Genomic DNA, 10,208 nt, shown 5'->3' on the forward strand with positions numbered 1-10,208 from the left:
ACAATAGTTTTTGATGAAAAGGTGGTAAACAAAGAGACTATCATAGATCTGACAAGATTTGACTTACCTGTGACTCATTTTGACTCATCTTTGGATTTCCAAAATGGAGGTGGATCACTGTAAGAAAACAAACACAAATTAAACTTAGGAATACACACATTGTACAGTCACAATGAGGACTACAGGCTAACATACATAATTTCAAAAGGTAAGTCTTGATTGTTTCAAAAATGTAAAGAACACAGATTTCTGAAAATAAATCAGAGATGGGCTGAGACTTTATTTGGAAACTCACACAGAAAATGATTTCCATTTAATTCTGTAGAAGCAGAATGATAATGACTACTTGATTTATATTTTATATTCCAGTCGAGCATAAGGGATTTTCCCAGCACTGAGTTTCCAGATGCAGTGCTTTGGTGTCAAAGTGAAAAAAATTGTCCTTGTGTCTTTGAAAGCATACCTAGACCATTTCATGGGACTCTTTGATCACCATGAAGGTACTGAGGATCTGTTCACTAATGGTGTCTCAGCAATCATAGTTTTATGACTAGCAATAGTAGCTGCATCTGGTTATGACCTAAGAATTGACTGCACCATGAAAATAAACAGAAAAATAATTTAGGGAACTTTCTTTTCATGATAGCAGTAGGCAACTAGGAGTGACTCCTGACTTGCGTACACTGCAAAGGAGCTAAATGTATTTGCTGGATGGAAATGGAGCTACACAGTGCCTCCTCAAGTTTATACATGGTGGCCATGAGGAAAAATGGGAATGGAAAGAAATGAGGAATGTTCTTTGATAAAGATTCTGAAGAATAATACATACTTGTTAGGCCGTTATTTCATTATCAGGAGGTAACTTGTGAATGGAAATATTTTTGCGTGTCTTGAAGATTTCATGTCCTTTCTAGAAAGAAAGAAAGAAGAAAAGAGCACTGTAGATCCGACTAGCAACTCATTCCTGTTTGCTAAATCTAAATGGCTTTTGCACAGAACTGAAAATATCTCGGTATATACAGATATTCAGGCACTACAAACGAATGTGCTAGTAGGTTTGGTGCAAAAATTCAATGATAGCAGGAAATAAATCATTATTATAAAGTCTGCGTAGTTAAACAACCCTTTACAACTACGCTTAGCATTCTAGCTGCCAAGGAAGTCACGGGATTCACATGCTCTGCTGTTGCCCTTTGCCTCTCACTTTTAGAGGAGATTTGGCTAGTGCTGTGAGCCATACTGCAACAATATAGGCTTACTGGTATAGCTAAAGCAGATTCAACATAGCTCCTCAAGAATCCTATCCTCAAGAATCATGCCCAATTCTTCCAGGGCATGGCCATGGCAGACTCGTTCCTAGGATTAGCACAGCTACTGAAACAGTTCGTGGAATCTTTGTCTGACTTTTATTTTTGGTTCTCTGTGCTCAGATTGAGGGCAATGAACCTGCGGAAGGTCTCTGGTACATCTGGCTTTCAGGCAGCTAACTAAAAACTAAAGATCTCCTCCTCTGCAAAATTTTCTTTTTCCTACATTTTTCTGAGTAGCTCTACAAAAAGCTAATCCATCTCAATTAAAATACAATGAACCAAAGCTGTGATACAACATAAAGGAGCGTCTAATCCGTCTACTTTTTCTCATCAGCCTCTCTCCCATTATTATCCTCTCTGCTTCCTGAGTTGGGCTATCTAGTTACACTTCTCTTTTGGTGCGGTGTATCTTCTGTCACCTGGCTTAACATTTGTAATAAGGCCCAACATACAACTCAACAGGAGGCTTGTCTTCTGGCCAGAGAGCATCTGCCCAGCGAGACCTCTTTTCCGAAGTGAAAGGAGTCATTCTGTGCCTGTATCCCCAGTTGAACTCTTCAAGAGCACATTTTCATAGTCCTAACATCCAGTAGAAGATGATTCAGTCAATATTGCCTCCATTTCCTGATACTACAGTTTGAAAATGAGAAACAATATTTTACTTTCCAGAGGACAAGAGGAATAAAGTGTGATCCACAGCCTGAAGTAGAAGGGATCACCAGGAAACAAGCTCAGGAAGCTAGCTCATCATACTGTGCAAAGGAAGAGTAAAACTGCAAAAGCTGTTCTAGTAAACTTCTATTTACTGGCATGCTGTTGAGCAATGGCTTTGGCAACATGGTGTATATTCACACACACACAAATTCTCACATGTATGCACAAAAACACAGAGAAGTCCCTTAGAGCTGAGAGGCAACTGCAGGTGGTGCTCAGAAAAGGAAAAATATTGTTGGTATCTCAGTTTGTGAGGTTATCGCTGTTCTTCACAGCACCACCACCAGCAACTTAGAGCCAAATCTATTTAAAAACAGTAAAGGCAGAGAAGTGAAGTTGCCTTTGGTTGTGCTTTTTTTTCTCTTTCCCGTTGTAGCTTCCTCTTTCTCTTCACCAGCTCAGCACTGCTGGCAGCTTTTTATAAACCACGATTCCTACTGCTGTCAGCTTGTTTGGAAACTACATGGTGAGCTCAGTCCAGCAGCCACTGCTGTGGGTTTCTGTTTAATTGCAGACCAAATTTGCTTTAAACTCTGTGCCCCTCCTCACCATTTTCATTCCAAAACATTCAAAGAGCTCTGCATATTCCTAAATACTCATTGCAAAGCAGAATTTTGCAGTAAAGATATACAGTTAGCATAAACTAAAAGTGGAAATGCGTTCCCATGAACAAGTAGTAATGAAGTTCTATCCAGTGCACATAGGAACAATGGCCTCTGGAAGGTTAAACAGTGGCAGGCTGATCAGTAATGCAGTTATTCTAGGTTGACTGTAATCTGCAGTGATCATGCCAAGTGATATAATGATGAGAACATATTGCTGTGAAGCAATAAGAAATACTGAGATCCTCATTTGTAGAGGAATCCTCTACAGTACCTCAGAAATTTTTAAAACCGGAGACAGTGTGGATGGGTCAACAGAGCACAGTCTAGAAACATCACAGATGCATAAAAATGGAATGAAAAAGCTTCATCAAGTCATAGGATCGAGGAGAGACTACTAGAAAAGGAGGTAGAAGCAACCATAGTAAACAATAGGAGCAGGGCTAAGGAAACACTACAGTGTTGGGAGAGTGAGATACACAGCACCAGCACTCCTGAGGTCTTCACTTCTGCCTGCTGCACCAGAAGCAAATTTTGCCATTGTTCTTGTGGAGAAAAATGTGGGTACTAACTTGGGACAGATGCTTCTCAAGACAGCAGAAATCCTACATTGAGGGATGATGGCATTATCTTGGCTAGTGGAAAATGGTTCTCAAAAGAAAAGCTATGCAAAGAAAAGAAAGTCAGTAAGTTCCCCCAGGTCAGAGAGTTCAAAAGCTCTCTTGCTTGCAGATCTTTCAAATGTTCCAATGTACATAGAAACAAACATAGAACCTGCATTTTCAACTTAAGCCCACTGATCTGTTATTTTTCTCAGATCCTTCAGAAATACTCCATGGACTTGCAGAGGCCTGTATTTCATGAGCTGAAAGGTCAGTCAATCATGGCTGGAAAAGACAGGTCTAAATATACTACTAGTTAAACTAAATTTAACGTATGTATTACTGAATTAAACAAAAACATCAAAATTAGTAATAATATGCTGCAACTATCAACTATGTTAAATTTAAATACACAATCCAGTATTTGAATTAAATTTAAAACAAATGATTAAAGCTTTATATGTAGGCGAGGTCTGTGACTGAAGAGGCAAAAAACTTGAGTACACCAAGGGTTATAGCAGTGGGAATAAGGTAACTGCAGAAAAGATGAAGCTCCATTTATTAGAAGAATGCTTATTGTCAGTAATTTAAATTGTATGTGCTCACGCTGTAAATAACTGTGCATAATATTGCGACTGAATTGTAACTATCTCAGTCCATTGTATTAGCAATCAGACATTGCTAACAAGACCTTTCTCAACAGACATAGCCACTAGGAAAGTCTGTCCCCTACTCAGCTGGCAGGAATCCTGCAATCTGGGGACAGTCAGCTGAGTTATAAATACTCAGCTGTGGCTCTGTCTTGGTGTCTACTCCTCTGTCTCCTACCATCTCCTACTCAGAAAAGAACCATTTCCCTTTTCTTAATGACCACTGAAATAATTTAGGGAATTTCCAGCACACCGTGTGCAGATTCTGATTCACTTTAACCCCAGAAAATGTTTAACTCCTTCTGGGAATTATTGTGAGTTGATCCAGTTCTACATGGTGAGATTCCCAAAGTTCCTCTTTCCCTTTTTCCCTTTCAGCTGTACATGTGCATTAGCATCCAGATCATTCTGCTTCTCTGCACTTCTGTAATGCATGTCTTGCTCTGAAATGACATTTTCCTACCCATGCAACCTTAAACTTTCCACACTGTTAACTTGATGTGATCTATGGAGGTTTCTTCTCCTAAAATGGGAAGACAGGTTAATTTTCTGAAATGCGTCTATACCTCTTGGCATATACTTCTGTAACATTCCTTAAAATGCTACTGTCCTTCCACTAAAACAACACAGTCAAAACAAATTCCTCTTAAATTTTGCTTCTCTTTAACCTCCTTCTTCTAGCACAGCTATTCTTACTCACACTATAAGTTGGGTCTTGTCTCTGCCTTGTCTATTGTTGACACTATGACAATCTAAACAAGCAGATTCTATCAAGGATGTGCAGCTTCCTCTTGCAGGACACTTGTAAGCTTCTTCACTTTCCTTTCATTCCACACACTCTCATCCACCAGTGGTCTGAACTATGGCAGTCTATTCCCTCTGGGCTTTCTAGCTTCAGATGAATTTTTTCATTTTCCATTTTCTCTCCTTCTTTCAGCAGAAGGGGGAATCAAAATACTGATCAAATGTGCTCTCTTCTCTTCTTTCCTTTTCTTTTCTTTTTCTCTTTTTCTTTTTTTTTTTCTCTCTCTCTCTCTTTTTTTTTTTTTTTTTGTATTTAATTTTACACTGAAGTTGTCAGAATAACCACATTAAAAAAAAAAAAAAAGTTTTGAAGTCCTTTTAAGACTTCACAAATCTGGACATCCCCAGTCTCTGTTCAATTACTATTTTTACATTATACTTCTGGCACAAAGAGGAGAAGACTTAAATACAGTTCAATACAGTTAGGTACTGAACTGGAAGTATAGAAAATTGTCTGCATTAAAAAAAATTGTCAAGTTAGAAGACTAGTAGTTGCAGCAGTGGGAATAATAGGAGGGAGGAAAAAAACTATCAATCTAGATATTGTTAGCAGAACCAGGTAATAAAAAATACAGTGCCAAAATACAGAGCAATACAACTGCAACCAAACAAAAAACTGTTCCACTCCTTCATCAGGCCTGCAGTCTTTAGATGGCTGATGTATCCTTTGTCGAAGCAGCAAACAAACTGTGGTTCTAAAAAACAAAACAGCTTAAGACAGATCTACTTACCTCCAAACTGCTTTTTCTATCAGAAAATCGGTGAAAGATATCAAGATTTTAACTTCCCCTGCAAATATCAAGGCACCTGAAAAACCCCACCGTCAAGAAAATGAAAATGAAGACTGGAGAATCACTACAATTCAATTTCTTATCATAAAGGTCATTTAAGTTTACCAAAGAAGCAAAAAACAGATTAATTCAAACACAATTTTTCTTACCAGTTGCTACTTCTGTAAGAGAAAAGTCACTACAGATAATATGCTACAGAGTCTGTTATACACAAGTTGTACACACCTGTCCTAGTCATATACACATAAAGCTGTAGCATGGGGCTTTCACACATGCTCCATCTCTTATAAAGCCAAATGTCTCCTGGGAGGATGTACACAGAGTATTGGCTTTTCATGCTTCAGTTCTTCTGTTTAAACAAAATTCCAAACACAAAGTCCTTATGAAAGTGGTGGCAGAGAACAGGAACCACAGCTATAACCCAGAATCTACCTAAAGAATTGGTTATTTGTGACTAGTGCTTTTCTCGTTTCATTTCCAGGAGATGAATAATTGATACAAACCCAATAAGATGCAAGTACAAAATCACAAATTCATAGATACCACTGCACTCTCAGAACTGAATCTAAACGGTTACCTAAATATCCAAATCAAAGTTCACATAGCAAAGATATCTCTGCCCCAGCTGAGGAGGATCCCTGCGCACCCATGGAAAGAATCCCAGTGGTGGGTCTAGATCAGCAATTTATTTTATATCATAAGCGCAATTCTAAAATGTGTTTTTTTCTGTCTCTACAGGTAAAGCCCCATTGAACCATATTGCAACTCATCTTTGTAGTTTAATTTTGACTATTAAAATATCTATTTTTTTTACTATTAAAATACCGAAATTAAAATTTGGAGGGATACTTCAGGGAAACTGACAGATTAATTTAAGTGGAAATGAGATATTGGGCATTAGTTCCAAGGCATAACTCTATGAGGGGATATTAAACATAACTGCTTGCATCTTACTAATGCAATCTGACTCTGGAACATAGGCTTCAAGATTAGATGGTATTAGAGCACTCTTCCATGTTAATTGCTTGAAATCATACGGAAGTCTCCAGATTGTAAATAAGCAGGAATACGTGAATTGAAAATCTGCTGCCTGCAGATGCAGGAAACCATTAAATACTAACATCAAATCTTTAATCTGTTTGAATGTGCCTTAAAGTCAAAACAAGCTTTTTCATACACAGTAAAAAATCAAATATAGCTGGGTTGTAAGCAGATCTCGAAGCTGTATAAATTATAAATGGGATATTTTCTACTTTGCTGAATTCTGTTTTATGGGCAGTTTGAAAGTTACTAATAACAGGATAAATGAAATGCTTTTCAATATTGCAAGTGATTGTGTGTTGTAATATGGTTCCAAAAAAAAAAAAAAAAAAAAAAAAAAAAAGAAGCTTTTTTAATTAATACATACCCAAATTATTCCTCTTTCTTTCAAAGAAGATGATTATCTTCATTCTGATTTGGATTTAGTCCATTCTACATATGAAATTCTTTGCCAATATTGTGAAGTTAGTTAAGATTGTGATATTTTCATGACATTTTTACGACATTTCCTACTGGAAGTCCTTGTACAGATGCAGTTATATACAGGAATTCATGAAAGCTGGTCTGTCAAAAGCACTTTATGGCACTAAAAACTGCATCAGTTCTAGGAGGGGCTGCCCATATAGCAAGGAAAAATCTTTGTTCAAGCGTATCTACAGTATTAATCCTGTGGGTCTCACATGAGTTAACATCAGTCAAAGACTGGTTACCTATCACATTGGAACAGGGAGCACATATTTCAGTGGAGTCTACCTTCAGACTACCAAGGATCCAAAACTGAAGCTCAACATTAGAAGAAGTAATAATAAATTCTTCTCAGCCAGCAACTTGCAGCAGACATCTTCTTGCTCCTACCCTTTCATTACAGAAAAATGCAGCAAAGGCTTCAGCTCATACCTTCATCTCAGTAGTGGTAAGTGTAATGAGATTTTAAATGGAGAGGATTGTTCTCTATACTTCCAAACTGTACACCTTCCACAGTCAGAGACACAAAGGCTCTTTTAAGAGAAATCAGCAAGCTCTTCATGTTGTCTGTATGGATACTCAGTCTTCCAAGACACACAAGCTACGTCACCTCTAGATAAAATAGGTTCAGTGGAAAATGCAGCTCCGGGAAGAATATGGATGATACAAGGGAACTACATGTTTAGAGGTCTTGTCTTACTGTTAGAAGCAAACTTAGCATCAGAATTTATGTAGACACCTGCTTCTATTAAAGGGCTTCAGGATGAGTGACATATATGGTTTCAGTAGGGAGAAAAATTACTTTCTAAGCACCAAGCAAGGTTTGAGGTAAAGGGACCTCTCTGTGATGTGGCTTCAAGATGAAATCCTTTTGCTTCGGTAGACTGTGGTTAGAAAAAGCTTGATGATTAAAAGGGTAGAGGTAGAGGAGGAACTGCTTCAAAAAGCTGCACATGGCTGAGGTGATGCTAACAGGAAAAATATTTCAGATTAATATGATTATTAAGTTTTTTCAAAAACCTAATCTTCCAGTTCAGCAGGATCTTCTCCAATCCTCCAAATTCCCATCCTGGAGAAAGATCTCCACCCTACTTCAAAAACTCTTTTAAAGCAGTTCATGTCATATGGAAATCAGATGTCTAGTATTGTTTGGTAACTTTCTGTTGTTCTGGATGCAAACAATCTAATAAAGAAATGCAAGGATCTAGGTCAAAAGGCCTTCCTTTAGGAGCAAAAGTATTCTGTGATGACAAACATAGGATAAAATGTCAGTTATATTAAACAGTGAGAAAGTCTATTTTGTATTGTAGTAAGAATGTCACTGGTGATGTTCCCATACAGTTATAATAGTGTAAACAAGCATTTTGTTTAACTTCTAGCATTTCCATTTATGGAGATTCTCTCCTTCCTCAGAAGCTTAATCAACTTCTGGACTTTCTGCTGTTCCTCAAGCTTTATGGCCTATTGTTTTGTTCTAATTCATCATACAGAGAATCAAGTTGATTATTTATGTGGATAAGCTTAATGTGTTTATGACTGCTTGTATGTTAAACAGAGTTGTTAACGCTGATAATGTTGGTAATCTAGCTTTCCCTGAGTGCAGTAAAGCTGCTGCAAACTATCTACCCTTATTAGGTAACTTCCTGTGCTAAGGGGCAGTGCTGAAATATCCTCCAGTGTATTAAATATAGTTACATTCCACCCTAATAGAAAATCCCCTGTGCAAAACATGACACTTTTAAACCTTCCAGTAGCTGCTTAATGTATCTTTCAGCATGCTGAGAATCAGATAGCATATTTCTTTCTTCTAAACAGCCTTTTAAACACACATACTGTTTCCACAATTCCTTTCATTACCCTATATCCAATGAATATGTATGCTACTGTATACTCCTTTCATTTCTGTATTCGCTAAACTTTATCATTAGGACTGTAATGGTGTCACTTTCCTGTTTCCCTAGATAGATCTGTTCGCTTCTAAGCTTTTATCCAAAAGGAGACTTGACAATAATCTCTGAAGCAGAAATGGACCGTCTAGGAGCTTGCTTATTTCAAGGTTAATGTCAAGATTTCATGGTAATAGTAATGCAAGAATGAAATGGCAATGTATCAACTGATGCCAGTGAAATTCAACCTTGGGCATCAAGAGTTAATCTCCCATCACGTTTTGATCTTATCCCATTGCTAACATGGTTGGCTTGTTTGGTTCCTTAGGGTGGGGATTGAGGGGAACTTGTGAATAGCCTCTGGTTTTACCAGTGTACGAGGGAGGAAGTTTGCAGTGGCTAAAACCCCCTCACACATAGGCCCAGGTGAGTGGTGAACAGGCTACTTTCAAAAGCAGAACCTGTGGCACACGGGCATACATTGAAGGGGAACAACTCAGAGAAAGCAACTTCACTTTTCCAAGATATTAGTAACTAACTGCAAAGCAAGAAGACATTTTGCATAATGAGAGAGTTCTCCCATTGCAGCAAGGCCCCATCCTTTACATCCTGCACTGTGACCCACTCACCCCTGCCCCTGACTGAACCTCGATGGGAAGGGCACGTGCTCAGTGTAGTCAAGGCAGTATTGAGTGAGATAGAGAAAGGGGAAAGAACTTGTGCATAGAGCTTAAGCAAAATTTCTACATGCAATTTCAACATCTGGCTGTTCAGATACCAGTCTACAAACCTTGTTTGTCAAAGGCACTCCTCTATGAGAAGTAAAGCCATTATGTGGGGCATATAATGCATTCTCCTTTCCCACTTGTTTTATCCTTGCAGTGCCTAGAAATAAATCACAAGAAACAAGTAAGAAGACTTAGTATTCTTCTCTATATAATTTTGCTCTCTAGCAAATTTTATGGAGAAAGTCTCACAGGCTCAGTTTCTCCAAAACATTGGTTTTGTACAAAATTATATTTTAACATTAAAAACCAGATTTTTTTAAAAAAAAAAGTGTTTTTTGTTTTGTTTTTTAATATTTGAGAATGTGTACTTGAAACTGCATACTTTTTTCTTTCCTTTCTGTTAATTCCAATACAGGGCTATTATTAAAGCAAGTCTATGCCACTGCACTATCCTCACAGAAGCTGTCAGGCTCTATGATCATTAAACCACAAAGCATCACCATTATTTGGCTCCTCCACAGCTGGAAGTACACAGGCTTAACACAGCACACTGTACCCATATACTTGTTTATTGGTAGCAGGCCCAGGCGCTGGGTTGCTGATTATACAGCAAGC

At 37.9% G+C, this 10,208-nt stretch overlaps 1 protein-coding gene across 6 annotated transcripts in view; it reads right to left on the reverse strand.

Annotated features, from left to right (window-relative positions):
* Positions 1 to 10,208, reverse strand: part of SLC39A13 (solute carrier family 39 member 13) — a 144,236-nt gene that overhangs the window by 41,537 nt on the left and 92,491 nt on the right. For 5 of the 6 annotated variants that reach the window (XM_040700916.2, XM_046941678.1, XM_025150706.3 and 2 more), the window contains exons 1-3: positions 5,699 to 5,732; positions 830 to 910; positions 68 to 117 (exon numbers count right to left, since the gene is read on the reverse strand). The gene's annotated coding sequence lies outside the window, so the exon portion shown is untranslated. Of the gene's footprint in view, positions 1 to 67; positions 118 to 829; positions 911 to 5,413; positions 5,490 to 5,698; positions 5,733 to 9,655; positions 9,751 to 10,208 lie in introns of those variants that run through there. The other variant, XM_046941682.1, reaches the window with a different exon arrangement.

Source organism: Gallus gallus, chromosome 5 (assembly GCF_016699485.2).
Source record: "Gallus gallus isolate bGalGal1 chromosome 5, bGalGal1.mat.broiler.GRCg7b, whole genome shotgun sequence".
NCBI lineage: Eukaryota > Metazoa > Chordata > Aves > Galliformes > Phasianidae > Gallus > Gallus gallus.